A 21,496-nucleotide genomic window follows, 5' to 3' on the forward strand; every position below is an offset into this window, starting at 1 on the left:
TTGGGGGAGGGGGAGCAAGGGCGTATCTGTGGGGTACCGAAGAGACATGTTTGAGAACCTCATCTATGATGGAAGAGGAGCACCGCCTTTCCCTAAAGAATTAGGGCATCTTGGATGTCCTGGTGTGGAACACCTCATCTTGGGCGCAGATGGAGGAATTGGGAGTATGGGGAGAGAGTCTTTGCAGGAAGCAAGATAGGAAGTGTCGTCTAGGTAGTTGTGAGAGTCAGTAGGTTTATAATAAACGTCAGTCGATTGTCTATCTCTTGTGATTGAGACGGTGAGATCACGAAAGGGGAGGGCGGTGTCGGAGATGGTCCAAGTGAATTTGAGTTTGTTTAGTTTAGTTTGGAGATACAGAGATCGAAAACAGGCCCTTCGGACCATCGAGTCCGCACCGACCAACGATCTCCACACATTAACACCATCCTATACACATAAGGGACAATTTACACTTATACCAAGCCAATTAACCTACAAACCTACACGTTTTTGGAGTGCGGGAGGAAACCAAAGATCTCGGAGAAAACCCAGACAGGTCATGGGGAGAACATACAAACGCCGTACAGACAGCGCCCATAGTCGGGATCGAACCCAGGTCTCTGGCGCTGCAAACACTAAGGCAGCAACTGTACTGCTGTGCCGCTGTGCGGATGCAGGATGCAAAAGTGTCCTTTGAGTGCAGAATGGAAATTGGTGGTGAAATTAATGAAGTGCATGAGTTCTGCATGGCTGCAAGAGGTAGCACCGATGCAGTCGTTCTCTCATTCAGTTATAAGCATTATTTGTAGAGGGAGCATCCATTTAATCTTACCAGAAATCAAGCCACTGTTTCCTCCCCCCCCCCCCTCCCCCCTTATAGTTCCCGTGAAACAATTATTCATAATGGCTCAGAACTTACAGCAGAAAAGAAACAGCAGTCTCCCTTCATTAGGTTGATACCTACCCCTAGACCTCTTGTGGCTTCTGAAGTATAAACATGCTGTCATGATGGATTAAGAACATGAAGCTTAGAACATTACTACACTGGGTAAGGCCCTTCAGTCTTCCTCACTGTCTGCAATTCCCACCAATTTTGTAGTTAGCAAACTTACTAAACAAACCCATCTACATTTATGTCTAACTTGTTTAGGTTAGAGATACAGCATGGGACCAGGCCATTCGGCTCACTGAGTCCATGCCAACCATCAATCACCCGTTCATGCTAGTTCTATGTTGCCCCATGTTCTCATCCACTCCATACACACTAGGGGGAATTTACAGAGGCCAACTAACCTGCATATCTTTGGGATGTGATAACCTGCATGTCTTTGGGATGTGGGAGGAAACCGGAGCACCCAAAGGAAGCCCATGTGGTCACAGAGAGAGCGTACAAACTCCACACAGACAGCACCCAAGGTCAGAATCAAGCCCAGATATCCGGCACTGTGAGGCAGCAGCAGTTCTACCAGCGGCTCTACTGTGCCGTTTATATATATCACAAACAACAGAGGTCCCGGCACGAATCCCTGTGGAGCACCTCTGCTTTCTACTACGTATAAGCTAGTTCTAAATCCAACCTTCCACATGTACCCACATGATGCTCTCTGCAGAATATCCATGAGCAATAAATGGATCATCAAGGCTCGTCAACCAATAGATTGATGAATCCACACCAAATTATTTTCTTACTTCCAGGCTTAACATTTCTAACACATTTCCAGCCAGCCTCTCTCATTCTACCATTCATTGCAATGTGCTTGCTGACCTTTACTGGCAACATCTTGATATTAAATTCTCTTCCCCATCTTCAAATCTCTTTTAGGTTTCATCCTATTCCAGCTCCACAATCATCCCCAGCCCCATAATATTCAGAGATGATTGTGTTCTTCCAATTCTAGACCCTCCGGGCAGCTCTGAGATTAATCACTCTGCAGCTGTACCTTTTGTAGCCAAGACATAAATCCCATCACATTCTGAGGACATATATCCTGGCTGTTTCAGTGTAAGTATGCCTCTGTAATTTTTAATGTACATTTTGGCTGTTATTCCATACTCAAGTCGATCATTTTTATCATTTTTATCACCATTTAAAAACCCCACAAAGTGCTGGAATAACTCAGAAGATCAGGCAGCATCTCCAGAGGACATGGATGGGTGACATTTCGGATTGGGCACGTTATTCAGATGGAAGAATCTGAAGAAGGGCCCCAACCTGAAGCAACACACACCTATGACACACATCCTACAGAGATGCTGCTTAACCTTCAGAGTTATTCCAACACTCCATTATTTTAGGAAACCAGCATCTACAGTTTCTTGTTTCTCCATTTTATCTCAATTTGTGTCCACTAGCTTTCACTTTGTTTTGTCTTTACCCCCACCCACCCCTTCCCCATGTCCCACTGTCCCGCTGAGTTACTCCAGCATTTTGTGTCTATTCTTCTCCATGTCAACTCCTGTCAAAGTGCCTTGCCAATTTCCTGACCCAAAGATTATTGCCTTTCCAGCCTCCCATGGACTCTTCCATGTAAGCAAACAAATCTTATTCACAGCCTAAATCTGGCCTTTGTCTTCTGAAGTCATTTCGCTGCTCCAGTTTCCAATGAGCTCCTTACACCTACTCTCCACTCGGATCATGTTCTTCTTTCTGTGACCGCTCTTTGAAAAAAAAAAACAACCCCCTAATTCACTTCTCAAAATTTCAATTGTCCAAGCTTTGACACTCCATTTGCAACAAAACTGCAGGCACTGATATGCTGAGAAAATGGTCCATTTCATTGATGAAATTGTTTCTTTTATGAACATGGTGCCTGGGTGGACTCTCTCATGCAGCAACGAGGAACAAATTGGAAGGCATGTCAGAAATCTGCTGTGCAATACTTGGAAAGCTCCTGTGGTGAGGAACTTTGTTGTCAACATGACCGCGACCTCCTCAGAGCGTACAGTGTGGGCGCATTACAGTGGCTGAAGGTCTTATCCTAGATTGTCCCAAATCACAGCTTCGACGACCTGTGAATATAGCTCAGAGAGAACTTTTAAATACGATATGGTTCCTCTGAATACGCTGTGAGTCTAGGCTTTTTGCTAATGGCAATGCTTTTGTCTCTCACCCCGTGGTATTTGGCCTCTTCTGAATGACCAAACACAGAGACAACAATGCTTGCAGTGATGAAGTTCTATCAGTAGCATCACCACCCATTCAATAAATACTTTAGCACATCTAGCACATCTTTGGGAAATTGGAAGTTATTTGGACAGTTTACAGTCTGTTCTGTTTGCAGATCCACTCCTTGTACTGGTCAAGAGTCAAGAGTGTTTTGTTGTCAAATGTCTGGAAATGGAACAGTGAAATTCTTCCTTGCAGCAACACAACAGATAAGTAAACATAGTACTCTATAAAACCCATAATAAACAACACAGAAAAGTGTGTTAAAAAAAGATATATAGATAATTTAACAGAAAATATATAAATAAACAATAATAGTGCAAAGTCAAAATGAATACCCCCAAGTCTATGTAGTTTAGTGCCTATTTGGAGGTTGTACTGTTTAATAACCTGATGGCTATAGGGAAGAAGCTGCTTCTGATCCTGGACATTACCGTTTCAGGCTTCTATACCTTTTTACTGATGGCAGGAGTGCAATGAGAGTGTGGCCAGGGAGGTGTGGGTCTCTGGTGATGTTTTCTGCCTTTTTGAGGACAGCGACTCTGGTAGATCCCTTGGATGGTTGGGAGGTCAGTACTCATGATGGACTGGCCAATGTACACCATGTTTTGCCATCTTCTTTGTTCCTGGGCATTCGAGTTGCTGAACCAGCCATGGTGCAACCAGTCAAAATGCTCTCTCTTCTGTACCCCTGGAGAAGTTCAAGAGAGTATTCGTTGACATATCGAATCAGCTGGGAGCTTTAGCTCTTTGGACCCTACCAGCCCCTGACTTAGTTGCCAGACAACTTATTTAAGTTGTGCATATTACGTTGGTGATGTTCTCTCAGTTGATGAGATTTGAATTTGCATGTTTTTAGTTTAGTTTAGTTTAGAGATACAGCACGGAAACAGGCCCTTCGGCCCACCGAGTCCACGCCGACCAGCAATCCTCGCACATTAACACTATCCTACACACACTAGGGACAATTTACAGTAAAACCAAGCCAATTAACCTACAAACCTGTACATCTTTGGAGTGTGGGAAGAAACCAAAGATTTTGGAGAAAACCCATATGGTCATGGGGAGAATGTACAAACTCTGTACAGACAAGCACCCGTAGTCAGGATTGAACCCGAGTTTCTAATGCTGCAGCAACTCTACCGCTGCACCACCGTGCCACCGTATTGGTAGTATTGGCTTCACAATTCTCACATGTGACAAAATACAGTGAGAAACTTTGCTTTGCGTGCTATCCAACCAAATCAAGCCCTACAATTACACTCAAACTATACATGAGTACAACAGGTTATGCAAAAAGAGAAAGGAAACAGAGTGCAAGGTGTAGTGTTACAATTACAGGTATGGTTCATGCCGTGCATTCACTAGTTGATCAGGTCCAAATTGGCAATGTATCCACCATTGCCGCAATGCACAAGGATTAATGCAACAAAATGTCAATGCTCCAGTGTGCATCACACAGCTGTCCTCTTCAATTCACCAAGTAGTACACGTGATGCTAACTATATGCTAACTATATGCGCTCAAAATTTCAAGATGTCATCACCCTTTCCAGCTAAAAAAACTGCACAAAAAAATCCCAATTTGTGATCCAATTTACTCTTGATCAAAAATTTCCCCAAAACTCAGGAGTGAAGATTGGGTAAGAGGGATGGAAAATGATTGCTTAGATATTTAACAAAATCTCTAATGCTAAATAATTGTCCTACGTATCAGACTCAATGGATGCAAAATTCAATTTTCAGGTCCAGAGTGTTTGTTTGACAATAATTATAACTGTCAGAAGTTAATATTCTCTTGAATACCTTGTCCTGAAGTTATTCTACCATGTTTCATAGGTAAGTGCAACTGTTTCACATTCTTGCACTGTTGATATCGTTAAGACTATTATTTAGGTTCAATTATAGTGCAGCCTGTGAGGGAGCAAGATAAAGGGCCTGTCCCAGTTCAGCGATTTTTAAGGTGACTGCTGGCGACTAGGCTGTCACCGCACGGTCGCCGATGTGTGGCGGGGTGTCGCGGGCATGGTCGTGAGTCATCTCCAATGAGTTGTAGCTGTTCTCGGGTCGTCCCGGAAATTTCTCTCTGCTCGAAAATTTTCAGCGACAGCTGGCTTGACGCCAATGATCGCAGCTTGTCGTATCCTGTTGTGGGCGCTGTCGTAGGTTGTCGCCAGGTTGTCGTCAGGTGTCTTTGGTTGTCGCCGGTGCTGATCCACCTTTTATAAGAAATTTGTTTGTTTAAATAAAGTAACTTTTGGACATTTTGACCAAAGATTGATGTTTGAAGTTATTGTATTTCAGAGTAGTTTCTCATTGCATCTCTTTCAAATATTTTAATTTCATTTCTTTTGACCAATAAAACAAACACAAACACAAGCATTGCCCTGCATTGAAAAGCGAACTCTTTTCATTTATTTTGACATTGCACTGCATTGGGTCTCTTCAGGGACAAGGGCTTCAACCACACAGACCTTTTCTTGGGCTTCTTCTTCCCCATTCTTCTTGTCCTCCTGTCTTGCACAATTTTAAGCATGAGGGCCGCTGCAAGCAGCTGGGCTTGAATTTGATGTAAGAGCAATGCCATCATATGTTGCTTCCTGGCAGTCATGATGCTGAGTGATTGGAGACCCTACCCAAACCCATTTTAGCACCAAAATTACGTGAAATGACTACCGTTGTCATCAGTTGTGACCTGACAGGGTCGTAGCTTGTCAAGGGTGGAGGTAGGTTGACTTCGGTTGTCGTAGCTTGTCGTAGTCGCTGTCGTAGGTGGACGTTGACTGGGTCGCCAGTTGTCAGCAGCTTGCCATCGCCTAGGTGGTAGGTTGTCATAGCTTGTCATAGGCATTGTCGTAGGGGGAGTCATAGACATTGTCGTAAGGTTACAAAAATCGAAGGTTTTTCGGCGATCTGCTACGACTTTGACAGTCGCCGGCAGTCGCCTTAAAAATCGCTGAACTGGGACAGGCCCTTAACTCAGACCATTGCTTCCTGATTCCTGTCTTTAGCCCAACCACTATGTTGTCCAGAAGCTGTTTTCTGATCACTCCATGATAACAATGAGCTTTACCCCAAACCTCAATACAAAATCGTGGGCATTGTATTACAGTACCCTTTTTTTTATCCTGCAGAAAGCAAAACAACAAGAGCATCTGGAGTAAATTTAAACAAGAACAGAACTGTAAAAAATGTAAAATACATAATCATATTTACACTAAAGATAGACACAAAAATCTGGAGTAACTGACGGGCCAGGCAGCATCTCTGGAGAGAATGAATGGGTGACATTTCGGATCGAGACCCTTCTTCAGATTATTTTGATGAACTCAAAATGGAGTCATTTGGATAAAGTCAACTTATGTGTTTCACAGTGATGCTTGGTAGCCTCGAATATAAAACTGTTATAATTTACAAATTATAGCATTTAAAATTGTAATTGTAGCATTAGTTATAAATGCATTCAATGCTGTCCATCCCTGATTTCTCTGAGAACGCAATGGTAGATCTTTCAATAACTATTGTTTTTACAATTACATATTTTGCAGAGCTACTCAGGGGGCACAGAAGTCAACATCATAGCGTGGGACTCACTGGCCCTTTTTCCCTGAAGCATGCGAGGGAAAATCTGGAAACTGCATTGCCGTTTAATTTTCTGGTTGTAGCCCACAAATGACCATACCTAATGAGTTCAACTTCACAACTTAAAGAGGGAATTAAGTTCATAGCTGCTGGGCTCATTGGCCAATACTTGTATCACTCTAAAACCCCACAAACATCATGAACATATACATTGCATTTACTCCCCACGAAGAGTGATTCGATTTTGACAAGGTGATTTACAGCATTCAATGCTTATTAAAGTACAATCAAAATATTTCTTTAAAGCTGTTTAGAATTATGTTGTAATTATTCAACAGAAGTGAAACAGGGACTTTTAAAAACTTTTCTACCCACGTATGAAACACTGTCTGGGCAGGTTAATTGAGAGACAGGGAGATGGAGATACAATGAAAATAATTTACATAAATCAGGGAAGTCAGGGGGGAGGGTGTGATAAATTAAAGTAATGCAATTCCTACCACTACATTTATTCTTGTAAACATTGCCCAGATTATGTTAAATGCTATGTGTTGGAGACAACATTTACGATCTTTCTGATAAAATAATAATTTTTCAGATTGTTTTAGATTAATCAAATTAATCATAAAATGCTGAACGTGTGGCTAAGTGCCTTAGATGACACACAAACTACATTTAGGGTTCATTGAAAACAGTGAACAGTCAGAAAAGAAATAGCTGCAGTCATGATCTTCTTAGACCTTTCTCATAATCTAATGTTTATTCCAATAGTCTGAGTTGTTCAAACTTTCACACAAAAGAGATAAAAGTCCAGATGACAATGTTATCTGGGACAATGTAACAGGAAGAAACAACACATGTGTGTTCATAAGTGAAGCTCTCTCTGAAAAAGAAGGGCTAATGTAAATAGGTTTCTGTCTGGCTCAAACCCAAATTGCAGCCTGCAGTTTCAGACAGGTACGGCAGTATAAATATACCCTCAAACCACAGGCAGGCAACTAAAGATGTGATGGTGTGGGACTTGCTTCTACGTTACATTCCCAAGCAACAGGAAGGCCTTCACTTATCACTAGATTTTCTCAGGGGGCCTTTCTGGGTACAGTATGTAAGCTGGACAATGTCCAGAAAGTAATCAATGCACATAACAAATTTTGGTTCCCCAGTGTTCCTGCCACCATTCCAGAATCATTCTGAATTATTTTTGTTTTAATGAAATGATACGTCAAACTTGAACACATAGACTTCAGCAGTGAGGACGAATCGTTGTACGGATGAAAAGATCAACAAAATTCATAACCTGGCGCAAAATGTAAGATGTGCAGAAATGGGAGAGGTGTGAGAATGCTTTACATAAACAGGGGGTGGGGGTGGGGGTGGGCAAGAGTGGGGGAGGGGCAACTTTGAGTGATGTCATACTTAACAAGGATTGCAAAACAGGTATACATGAGGGATTGTTTTGGGGTTAATATTTCAGTGGCCATTTAAAGTTGTTAATTGTTGTAGTGTTTTTGGAGCATCTATAAATAAAATGTATTAAATAATGAGATACAGTTTTGCCTGGGTAAATTGTCTGGACTGCAGTATTTACAATTTAGTGGAAAGTAAGAGCTGGCCTAGTGGATCTGTTGGGTCCAAACCTCTCCTGCATTGGTGCAGCACTCTCTTGTCCCCCCTCCCCCTCCCCTACCCCCCTTCCCTCTCCCTCCCCTTGCCCCCCTCCCCCTCCCTCTCCCCCTCCCTCCCTCCCTCCCCCGTTACCTCCCGCCTCCCTCCCTAGGAGACAGATTTAAACTTTAAAATGTGAATTACTTAAAAAATATAACAGATTTCAATTAAACTTCTTCCATTAGCACCAAAGGGACGACAGTGAGTAAGGTGGGCCTAAAATGGTTGCGCTATTGTGTACAGTTTTGGCTGTAGTTCAAGAACAAATAAACAAACAAGCAAGAGATTTAGTATATAGATGAAGGTATGCAGAATGCTAAAGCAGTAGCGTGGTGAAATGGGATGCCATTGGAACCCGTGCTGGGACAGAATGGGAGTTAGGATAGGCTTTATTTAGACCAGAATAAGATTTTGAAGAACAGATAAATGGGCCAGTCCTGAGCACTTTACATTTGCAATTGGATATTGCATTGATGGTGAGGCTTTGGGTAGTATAGATAATTAACAACTCAAAGACAAATACAGGAGAAAGGAGTAGAGTATAAAAATTAGTGCCAAAAGCATCAAAGGAAAACTAAAGAAATATAATTTAAAAACAATATTAAGTAAGCAGGGATATGTGGAAAGGGTTTAGGGCCTTCTTGGGACTTTCATTTATGCCCCACGGCAGCAAGTATAAAGTGTTAACAAATAGAGATTAGAGAATTAACTTACAAAGGAAAAAGTGCTTAATGGGAGATTTTAACTTTTGTATGGATTTGGATCTATAGCATATCCCACACTTGAAAATAGTGAATAATTTGTGGAATTTTTAGGTAAATTGGTGCAAAAGCTATCTGATGTAAGCTTTTGCACCAATTCACCACGAAATTCCACAAATGAACTGTTTTATTAAATTTAGTGATGAGTTATGAACCAGATTTAAGTTGGGGCCATATATACCTATCTTCAGAAACACACATTACTTCATTAGGTCCTACTCCAAAGACGTACAGGTTTGTAGGTTAATTGGCTGGGTAAATGTAAAAATTGTCCCTAGTGGGTGTAGGATAGTGTTAATGTACGGGGATCGCTGGGCGGCACGGACTTGGTGGGCCGAAAAGGCCTGTTTCCGCGCTGTATATATATGATATGATATGATATGATATATGCCATTTGAAAGAGAGAAACACAAAAATAATCTCAAAATTCTACACATAGATGAAAAAATAGGATGAGTGTCATCAATAATCCAAGCCAATCTGTTCAAGAGTAAAATTATAGAAATTAAGGGATGTGTTGAAAATTTGAGCAATAATTTTGAACACTAATATCTGAAAATGTTCTCATATATATAGTATGCAGAATATTACTTTAATTCTGTTGAAAATATTAGAGCATTGTCCTTCTCAGCATTATAATGTCATATGTGTAAGGATTTTGAATTATTCAGAATTAATTAACATATTGCTAATTGTTTAAAATATTTATTTCACAGTGTAATTGGGACTTAAGAATTTGATCATTTGACCCTACAAGCTTATCTCAGGAATATGTTCCTGCCCTATCTTCATACCCTTATTTCTTTGAATATCCAGAACTCCAGAAATCAATCAATTTAGAATGAACTCATTGGTCATAAGGTCATAAGTGATAGGAGCAGAATTATACCATTTGGCCCATCAAGTCTATTCCGCCATTCAATCGTGGCTGACCTATCACTCCCTCATAACCCCATTCTCCAGCCTTCTCCCCATAACCCCTGACACCCGTACTAATCAAATTGGCTGAGCCCTTCAGGAAAATAATTCCAAAGGTTGACGATGCTTTATGTGAAGAAATTCCACCTCATCATTTGATCATTGGATCATAAGAGAAAGGTGTAGAATTAGGCCATTCGGCCCATCAAGTCTACTCCACTATTCAATCATGGCTGATCTATCTATGTTCTAAATGGCCTAATCCCTATTGTCTAACTGTGACACCTGGACAGGGATAACATTTGCTCTGCATCCAGCCTGTTAAAGGTTTGAAAAATGTTATGAGTTTCATTAAGAATTCCTCTCATTTTTCTAAACTTGAGAAAACACAGGCCCAATTTATTCAATTTCTCCCACCGTCCCTGGAACCAGTCCAATAAATCATTCTTGCCCTCTATGTTAGGTATATATATTATTTGATAAGTATACTAAAGCAGTACACAATATTCCCAATGCAGTCTCAACAAAACTTCATGGAGGCACAAGAGACTGGGCATGCTTCAAACTAGAGCAAAAAAACAAAATGCTGGAGGATGCTAATTAACTCGTCGAGTTCCTGCCAGCAGTTTGATTTTTGCCCAATGTACTTCACTATGTAGAACTACTCACTACTGTTCTAAACTTTAACTAATATATGGAGAATGCAGTTTGACCCACTCTATATGGTTAGACAACAATTTTCCAACTGGTGCCAATTCCACAGCTAAACAACTGATGTTCCAGAATGCAGGCCTGGTAAGTAAAATATGTAACAATTTTATTGTAATATATTCTCTGCCAAAATGTGTAGGTCATGTTTTTCCATAAAAAAACACAAGTGTTGTAAATTAATAATGTTTACTTAAAGACAGGAAAGACGATGTTATAAAATTTGGCATGAATTTAAAAGTCTGGGGAAGACCCTAACTTAAGGAGATGAAAATGGGCGTCTTTGGGTGGGCGGAGGAGCGGACATATGGAACCTATGAAAGTGTGTGTTTACCAACATGTTCACCCTGATACGATTACACTGATGCCCAGCTTTACTGACAGTTTACTGGATCAAATCTCTAACCAGTTTGCCCACAGACCAAACAAATCCATGTGTCAGTACAGATGAAACCAATAAACAATAATAGTCAGTACAATAATGGCACACTGTGACACTTATGAACCCACTCCCTTCGTTTTAAGTCCCATGTGTTGTGGATTTAAAATAAAACACGAGTCTGGAGAACTTTCTGTTGTGAGTTAGAATGTATACTAACCAAAATACCAAGAGGAATGAGGTTTGAGAACGATTAGGATAATTTATTCATCCTTTTTTCTGTTTGTTTACTCCTAGCTCAGGCTTCCCTGGATAGATTTTCATCAGAAGGTACAATTTAGGACTAAATTCTTAAAACATCGGTGCTAATCTTAATATAATCACATTGGCAAATAGAACAAAAAAAATTTTGCTTCACTTATTTGCATGTTCATTCTCCAAACTCCACCCAGTACATGAATATTCTAAGGCATGGTGTATATTTGGTGTGGTCCTGTTTTAGCTTCAACAAGCTGGAACAAGTTGCTTTAACTTTCAAATGATCTTAAAATGTATCAAATACGTTCAGTAACTTTGTTGACTATCTAACAGAGAATAGGTTTAGGTGTAGGTTTCGATTTAGGTTTATTATTGTCATGTGTACTGAACTACAGTGAAAAACTTTGTTTTGCATGCAGTCCAAAGAGATCTGATATACCATGCACAAATAAAATCAAGTCAAACTCGTGCAATAGATGGAGCAAAGTGGAAGGTACAGAGTGCAGAATATAGTTTGCAGCATTGTCGTGCTCTATTGTGCATCAATTCCCTAGACAAAGTCCAAAATCCACATGGATGTAAAGGTGAATCGGACAGTACCCTAGCAATGGAAGGACTGCACAGAAGCCAGATAACAGAGGGAAATAAACTGTTCCTCAGACTGTGTGAGCTTTCAGGCTGCTGTAACATCTGTCAGACAGGAGCAAGGAGAAGAAAGAATGGCTGAGGTGGGACAAGACAGCAAGGTGTAGATGGAATCAATGGTGGGAAATCTGGTCTGTATGATGGATTGGGCTACACCTACATCTTTCCGAAGCTGTTTGCAGTCTTGGGCAGAGTTGTTCCCAAACAAAACTGTGATGCATTCCAACAGTATGTTTTCTATAGTATATCTCTAAAACTTTGTAAGAGTCATTGGAGACATGCTGGATGTCTTCAGTCTCCTCAGAAAGTAGAGATATTGGTGTGTCTTCTTGGTAGCCAAGGAACTTGAAGCTCACACTCATGTACACTTTGGCACCATTGATGCTGATTGGAGCAGGTACTCCACCATGCTTCCTGAAGTTAAAAACTAACTCCATCATCTTGCTGACATTGAGGGAGAATTTATTGTGCTGCCACCTTGTTACTACATCCTCTTTCCCCTTCCCATACTCCATCTTGTTATTGTCTGTGATTTGACCCACCACTGTGGTATCATTTGCAAACTTGAATACTCAGTAAATGCACTAGGAGTAAAAATAAACTGCTGCAAAAACTCTGCAGGCCGGGCAGCATTTATGGAGGTAATGAGAGGCCAGTGTTTCTGAGAAAAACCTTGCATTATGACTGTAGATATAGAGAGAAGGTAGTTAGTATCTCGAACTAGTGAGTAGTGAAACAGAGGCTGTAGTGGAAAAACAGGTAAGGAAAACAAAATGCAGATGGAAAATGGTGCAGGAGAGGAGGTGGGGGATAGATAATAATTGGAAACAGGTAAGGGAGGTGAGGGGCAGATGGAAGCAGGTGAGGGAAAATGAAGAGTCTTAATAATGAGGAGGGGATGGATGGAAAAGGTGAACAGAGGGAGAGAACCTGGATGGACCACACAAGATTTTTTCCCCTGGAGTGCTTAAAAGAGATTAGCATTCTACCATATGCTTCTTGAGTGTCCACAGAGCCTATCACAAGTTATTTTGTCAGCAAATATATCATGCTTGATAATAGCAAATACATTAAAAATGTAATAACAAGGAACTGCAGATGCTGCTTTAAACCAAGGATAGACACACGATGCTGCAGTAACTCAATGGTTCAGGCAGCATTCCTGCAGAGCATGAATAAGCAATGTTTTGGGTTGGAACCCTTCTTCAGACTTTTTTTGACCCGAAATCTTGCCTATCCATATTCTCCAAGGATGCTGCCTGACCTACTAAGTTACTCCAGCAATTTGTCTCCATATTAAATGATATAGCTAAGTCACATATTGCAGTTGAATCATTGAAATCTCTCATTATCACATTTATCCACTCTGATTTAATTTTTTTATTTTTTATTCCTTTGCACAATCTTCGAATGCCATCATAATCAGGCAAATAGCCAATTAATTATCTCAAAATTACCAGAAATCTCCATAGGGGCACAGAAATCTGATTTTTAATATGAAGTTAACTTTGATTATCTTGTCCTTGTCTAGATTGTCTGGAAACAACATATTCACATTTGCTGTTACTCACAAGTTCTGATGGACTGAACCATCCACTTTAACAGTTCGTGTGAAGAAGGGTCTCGACCCGAAACGCCATCCATTCCTTCTCTCCAGAGATGCTGCCTGTCCCGTTTATTCCAGCATTTTGTGTCTATTAACAGTTACTACGTTACCCTGTTTACTGGGATTAATTTGACTGAAGTATCTGAATCTGTATCTGGATATCCATCATTGGCGCTGACCTCCCCACCATCGAAGGGATTTATCGGAGTCAAAAAGGCAGCCAGCATCATCAGAGACCCACACCATCCTGGCCACACACTCGTTTCACCACTGCCATTGGGAAGAAGGTACAGGTATATGTATATATTTGTGTGTGTGTGTGTGTGCGTGCGTGCGAGCGTGTGTGCGTGCGTGTGTGCGTGCGTGTGTGTGTATGCATGCTTGTGGGTATGTGTATAGAAACACACTGAACTTTTTGTTTCTCTCTCGTTTATCATATTGTTTACAGAGTACTATGTTTAAATATTCTGCTGTGCTGCAGCAAGTAAGAATGTCATTGTTCTATCTGGGACACATGACAATACAACACTCTTGACTCTTGCCTCTTGATATTTAAAGGTACATTATTTTAATTTGCAGGGATAGAAAAGGACACAACTCCAGTAGTTTTTTAAAACCTGGGAGTTGTCGTCTTTTTTGATCGGGGACTGAGAACGTTTGTTCCCAATTTTCCATTGCAACTGCACAGGTCTAGATCAATGGGATACAGAGGAAGAGAGGGGTCGTTTTTCTACACAGAGCCAGGAAATCCATCAGGCAGTTAGTCAAGCGGGATTGGGGGGAATTTACAATGAGATCAAAGCTTGGTGTGAAGCCCCAAGGAGAAGGATTCAGTGTCACGACAAGTTTAATGCAATCACACACAAGATTAATGTCCATGTGTATGTTATTAAATCACAAATCCCAACCACAGAGCTGCTAGCCTTGCACACTTCTGCGTGCAATGTCAGGAACAACGCCATTGTTCTTCTCACCTGCAAACAATCTCTGTTAATCAGAACTCTGACAAAATAGCAACATTCCCTCAAACATTTTTTCACTTGTCTGAGCCTTCCAGCTTGCACCCAGTCCCAGTTTTACAGCTGAGGCTAGCACATCACCCATGTATTGCAAGGCACAAATGCCCTTGCCCCTCTCCTGCACAAGAACGTGGCAACAGCAGAATGTTACAGGCCAAGCATGTGCCCAACAGCCCAGCAACCAGGAAGATAAATGTTGGCCACCTATGAAACTGCTTCCACAGTGTGGGGTGAACAGCAGCACAGAAATGTTGAAGGGAGCAGCATCTTACTAATTCCTCTTCCGACATCCTATTTCATTCTCACCATATGCTATCTTTTCTATTCCCTCTATTCCCTCTATTCCTTGCTCACCGATTCTTATGTCTCTATCCATCACCACACCCTTCCACCTTTTTACTCTCAGCTAGCTAAGAACTCCCAGCAGGAAAACAACAAGATGGCAATGAAATCCTCCTTGACCCAACCTGGCATGTGAATACTGCCATGATTTGTGTGTGAAGAGTGTGAAGAGTGACTGAATATGAGTGGCTGCAAGAGAAACAATGCAAACACTACCTCTGTACAAGGCAAGGTCATATGGTCATATAGTTCCAGAGTGTAGATCAGTGCATGTTCCTTTAACATAGTGACCTCACCACTACTAACCACTCCCCATTGTCTCTTGTATAATTGTAGCTTCCCCACCTCCAGCTCGCTCTCTAGTTCCAGTGATGACCACGGACAGCTAGGGCACAACATGTGTGTAGTGAAATTAATAAACAATATCCAGTAAAAGACTCTGTGTGCAAAGGACGTCTCTTTACATGGTGTCAGAGCGGTAGACTTGCGTCTCCTGTTTATCGGGTTTTTATTTTTAGCATTTGTTCGTCCCAGTTGTGTCCCATCCTTCCACTTTGCCATGGCTCCCTCGTGTCGTCGTCCGGACACGCTTGTTTTTGATGAGGACATAGTGCACCGCTGGACTGTCTTCCAGCGGGACTACGAGCACTTTATAGCGATTGCCCATCCTGATGCAACTGCTGCGATAAAAGCTCACCTGCTCCTCAACCTGGCTGGTCCGGAGGCAATGGAACGCTATGCGTCGTTCGAATTCGTCCCTCCGGAGGACCGCAACGACCCGGTATGTCTCATGGCTAAGTTCACTGCCCTGTGCGATATACCCACCAATAACATTATCGAACGTTTCAACTTTTTCTCGCGGCGTCAGACTCCAGGGGAGCACGTTGACGCCTTCATTGCATCCTTAAGACATATGGCTCGGCGGTGCCGCCTTCAAACGATTACACCCGACGAGATGATCAGGGACGTCCTGGTCAACGGTCTCCTAAACTCTAAGCTGCGGGATGAGCTCCTGATGAAGCCTGACCTGTCGCTAACGGACGCCATACATGCCGCACGCATGGCCTCTGCTGTTGGCTCAGTATCTCGGCCGGCGCCCCAGGACATAAATTTCACCGGCCGCCGGCGATTGAATGACCCGCAGACCAGGGTCACCAGGGTGCAGCTTGTCGTTCTCGTGGGAGACCTGTCCCTGCTCCTAGAAGGAGTCTAAACAACCTTGCGACCGATGATAGCGCAACCGGTTCCCGGTACCAACATGAGGAACTCCATGGCTCAGATACGACTTCCTCCCATGGAGACTCTATGCTGTTTTCGCTTTTGGGTGCACCTGCATTGATAACGGATCCATCCGTGCATGTTACAGTCAATGGACACTCCTTCCCTGCCAAGGTCGATACTGGGGCTTTTGCAAATGTTATGTCTGTGGGCCTCTTCGAGCAGATAAGCTCGGGGGAGAGGGTTACTCCTGACAACTCCCGCCTCCATGCCTATGGGGGAGGCGTTCTGATTGCCGTGGGAAAGGCAACGGTTATCTGTACTGTTCTGGAGACCTCTCGGCCCCTCACGTTCCTCCTGCTAGCATCCGACAACGTCACCCTGCTGGGCGCCCGTGCATGCCAGGACTTTGGTTTGGTCTCATTCCACCGCGACATCCACCTGGTGCAGGCCCCCATGGACCCCCTGATCGAGTACCCTGACCGATTTGATGACGTCCTGGGGAAGCTGCCCTGTGCCTACAAGATCGTTGTGGACCCGGGGGTCGACCCAGTGGTCAGACCGGCCCACCGTGTGTCTTTTGCCATGAAGGGCCGCGTGGAGTCCACACTACGTGGCATGGTGGACATGGGCATCCTCAAGGAGGTGAGTGCCCCCACCCAGTGGGTCTCCACCATGGTGGTCGCTGCCAAGAAGGACGCGAGCGAGATCAGGATCTGCATCAACCCCAAGGACCTGAACCTGGCTATTAAACGCCCGCACTACCCCATGCGGACGGTGGAGGACGTCGCGGCACAGGTCGGTCCAGCCACAGTTTTCTCGGTCCTGGATGCCAACAGCTCCTTTTGGCAGATCCCGCTGGATGCACGTTCCTCCTTCCTGACCACCTTCAGCACACCGTTCGGCAGGTTCCGTTTCCTCCGCATGCCTTTTGGGATCAACTCGGCAAGCGAGGTTTTTCAGCGTACGATGGAGCAGCTGTTTGCTGGGTTGCCGTGCGCCATCATTGTGGATGACATCCTGGTGTACGGGAGGGACGTCGCTGAGCATGACCGACACCTCCGCCAAGTCCTGGACAAGGCTCGTGAGATCAACCTCAAGCTTAATCGAAGGAAGTGTCGGTTCCGCGTTGAGGAAGTCACCTACGTCGGCCACGTTTTCACGGCGGGGGGCCTGAAGCCAGACCCCGAGAAGACGGCGGCGATCACCAAAATGCCCGCTCCCACTGACGTGCCCGGCCTGCAGCGCTTCCTGGGCATGGTCAACTACTTGGGTAAGTTCATACCCGACCTCAGCGAACTGAGTGCCCCCCTGAGGGAGCTGACCAAGAAGGACAATGCCTGGGTCTGGCTCCCGCACCACCAATCGGCCTTCGTGGCCCTGAGGTCCAGACTCGCACGGACCCCCACTTTGCAGTTCTTTGACCTGAACAGGCCAATCGTCCTCACCTGCGATGCATCTCGGTTCGGCCTTGGTGCTGCCTGCCTGCAGCTCTACGACGACCGACAGCTGCCCGTCTCCTATGCCTCTCGCACAATGACCCCTGCTGAACAGCGCTACGCCCAGATAGAAAAGGAGCTCCTTGCCGTGGTGTTCGCGTGCTCCAAATTCAGAGACTACGTTCTTGGAAAAACTTTCACCATCGAAACTGACCACCAGCCGCTGGTCTCTATTTTAAACAAGCCCATCCACGCAGCCTCGTCCCGCTTGCAGCGAATGATGCTGCAGCTGCAGCGTTTCACATTCAAAATCGTGTACCGCAAAGGCAAGGAGATGTTCGTGGCAGACACTTTGTCCCGTGCCCCACTACCTTCCACTTCCCGCCATCCGTACGAATCGGCTGACCTGATGGTGTTGAACGTCAACATCGTTCCATCTTGGCAGATGCAGTCACTGGTCACACACACTGCCGCTGATCCGAACCTTCACCAGCTTGAGGGCGTCATCCGCCGTGGCTGGCCTGAACGACGGTCTTCCCTGCCGGCTGGTGCCGTGCCCTACTTCCTGGTTCGGGATGAACTGGTGCTGCACGCGGGCGTGGTGGTGAAGGGTCACAAGGTTGTGGTGCCGGCTGCGCTGCGAGATCACTACTTCCAGACTGCCCACAACGGACACCCAGGGGTGGAGGCCACGTTATCCCAGGCCCAAGCACAGTTTTACTGGCCTGGCATGGTCAAGGACATCCGGGACAGGGTCTCCGCCTGCGCTGCCTGCAACAGCCTATTACCTCATCAGCAGCGCCAGCCTCTCCTGCAGCAGCCGGCTCCCGAGTTGCCGTGGATGGCTGTTGCCGCTGATATTTTCGAGTGGCGTGGCAAACACTACCTGGTCCTGGTGGACTCCTACTCCAGCTGGTTCGAGGTGGACCTGCTGCCGTCCCTCACGTCTGCTGCCGTCATCGGGAAGCTTCGCCGCCACTTCTCTACCTTTGGTTCCCCGGCATCCCTCCAGTCCGACAACGGCAGCCAGTTTACCAGCGCGGAGTTTGCTGCTTTCGCCACCCGGTGGAACTTTCGCCACATCACCAGCAGCCCCGAGTACCCGCAAAGCAATGGACTTGCAGAGCGCGCTGTCCGCAGCGCTAAGGAACTGATGGAACGTTGCCGGCTTGACAGTTCGGACTTGTACCTTGCCCTCCTCAACCTCCGCAACATCTCCCGGGACCCCGCGCTCGGTTCCCCTGCCCAGCGCCTCATGTCCCGCACCACTAGACCCCCTATCCCCGTCTCCCAGCAATCCCTGCAACCCACGGCTCGGAGCCCTGCCGCTGTCAGGGAGCGCTTCACTGAAAAGCAGCTCATTCAGAAGCGCTCCTTTGACAAATCGTCCCGTCCCCTTCCACCTCTGTTCGCTGGCCAGGTTGTCCGGATGCAGTCCACCTCCGGTCACCACCGGCTGGCCGTGGTCGTCGGCAATGCTGACTCTCCACGGTCGTACCTGGTCAACTACGAGGGCACCGTGTATCGTCGTACCCGCCAGCACCTGATGCTGGTAAACGAGCCTGCACCGCCTCCCGCGGTCCCGTATTCACCTCCCGTCCAGTCCCCGGTGCCTGATGTGCCTCCTGCTCCGGTACATCCGCAGTCACCCCAGCCCCCTTCCCCTCCCTCGCCTGCGCGTGTATCGCTTCCCAGTCCTCCTCCTTCCCCTGGTTCCCCAGCCTCTGTACCCGCACCCGTCCATGCTGTTCCTTCGACCGGAGGGGATGGTGCGTTGCGCACCCGCTCTGGGAGAGTGGTCAGGCCACCTGTCCGGTACGGTGTGTACGAGTAGTCTGTGTTGTGCTGCATTCTATCTGCTCCCTGCTTGTAGTTTGAGCCTAGCGCATGAGCCGTGGTCACTTTTGTTTCCAAGAGGAAGGATGTAGATCAGTGCATGTTCCTTTAACATAGTGACCTCACCACTACTAACCACTCCCCATTGTCTCTTGTATAATTGTAGCTTCCCCACCTCCAGCTCGCTCTCTAGTTCCAGTGATGACCACGGACAGCTAGGGCACAACATGTGTGTAGTGAAATTAATAAACAATATCCAGTAAAAGACTCTGTGTGCAAAGGACGTCTCTTTACACAGAGGAGCACTTTAATGGGCAGCCTGCAGACAAGTATTGATGGGGAAGCACAATGAACTGCCTTGGCCATTGTCAAGTCAATCTGAAGCTTGTATGACTTGTCAAGGAGCAAGTAGAAGTCCACTTCCAACCTTTGGTCTTTGCACAGTGATAGCCAGCTCTAAATCAATACACATATCCAATCATTGTATGGCATCTGATCATTACTATCTCAGGATAATCTTGCAGTACAAACAGAAACTTTCTTGCACTTGTGTCCTACAGCGGAAGCTCAAACATTGGACAAGCACCTGTCCATCAGCTCACTAGCCCGAGAGGATAACTGTTCATAGCACCAGTAACCTGGGATCAACCTTGACTTCAGAAGCAGTCCGTTTGGAATTTACACGTTCTCCTTGTGTTTCTCTTGGAGCACTGAATGCAGGAGATGAGGTTAGGAGAGGTGTATGTGAACCTTTGTCTTACCTAAAAGAGCTGCTGGGATCCCTTGGTATGGCTGTCCCTACACCACCTTCCTCACCTTCATCCATGGTCCCTAACAACCTTTCCAGTTAAGCCAAAGGTTTACACGTACCAACTCTTACCTTCTCTGCTGTATTTGGTATTCCTGCTGTGGCCTCTTTTACGTTGGCGAGACCAAGCATAAGTGACTGTTTTGCCAAACACTTGCGCTTGGTCCGTTAGGGTATTCTGGATCTCCAGGTTGCTAATATTTTAAATCCTCTTCTCTTTCCCTTATTGACCTTTTATGTCCTGGACCTCCTCCACTGCCAATCAAAGCCACCTCACCTGTATCCATCCAATCATTTGCCAGACTCGCCTCTTTTCCAACTTTCTCTGTCTTACTACAATCAGACCAAAGAAGGATCCCGACCTGAAAAGTTGCCTATCCATGTTCTCCAGAGATGCTCCCTGACTCACTGAGGTACTCCAGCACTTTGTGTGCTACTTTAGGGGGCAGTCATTTAAAACCAAGGTATGAAGGAACTTCCTTGTCACAGATAGTGGAGGCCAGGTTATTGGGGGCATTTAAAGAAATAAATACATTTTTGTAAAATCACGATATTGTGGCCTGGGACAGAAGAGGAGATCAGGCTTGGAAAGGGTCACCCACGATCATATTGAATGGCAGGGTAGGCTTGAATGGCCTATCCCTGCTCCTATTTCTACTGTTCTTATGATTGTTCTATTCATTTAGAAAATCCAGAACAAAAGGTTGACTTGAAAAGTTAATTCTATTCATCTCTTTGAAGACACTGTCTGGCTCCTTGAGTATTTTTAGAATTTCAGTTTTAATCTCAGATTCCCTTTTAACCTCCTGCACTATGATCAGCTTGCATTATCAGCAAATTACTAGTCAGTATGAGCTGGAGGGTACAGTGTAAATCCAATTATAGACAGAATCTCTGTGGTATGTACATAGTTGGGTTAGTAAGGTTTGTGGTCAATGGTGACTATCTGGGACGTTGATGGTCGGGGAAGTTATGTGCATCAATGTCAAAGAGAGGTCTTTGGTGAAAGTGCAATACAATGAAGCTGTCCCTTCCCTGTCATCCATTAAAAGCTCTCAGCATTCCTTCTTCCTCCTCCTCTTCATCCTCAGGTGCTGGCAAGGCAAGAACTCAAGCTGCTGAGAATCTAAAACATAGAAATGAACTAAGGTACAAGTTCCATAGT

The sequence above is a fragment of the Rhinoraja longicauda genome, chromosome 3, assembly GCF_053455715.1.
Source record: "Rhinoraja longicauda isolate Sanriku21f chromosome 3, sRhiLon1.1, whole genome shotgun sequence".
NCBI lineage: Eukaryota > Metazoa > Chordata > Chondrichthyes > Rajiformes > Arhynchobatidae > Rhinoraja > Rhinoraja longicauda.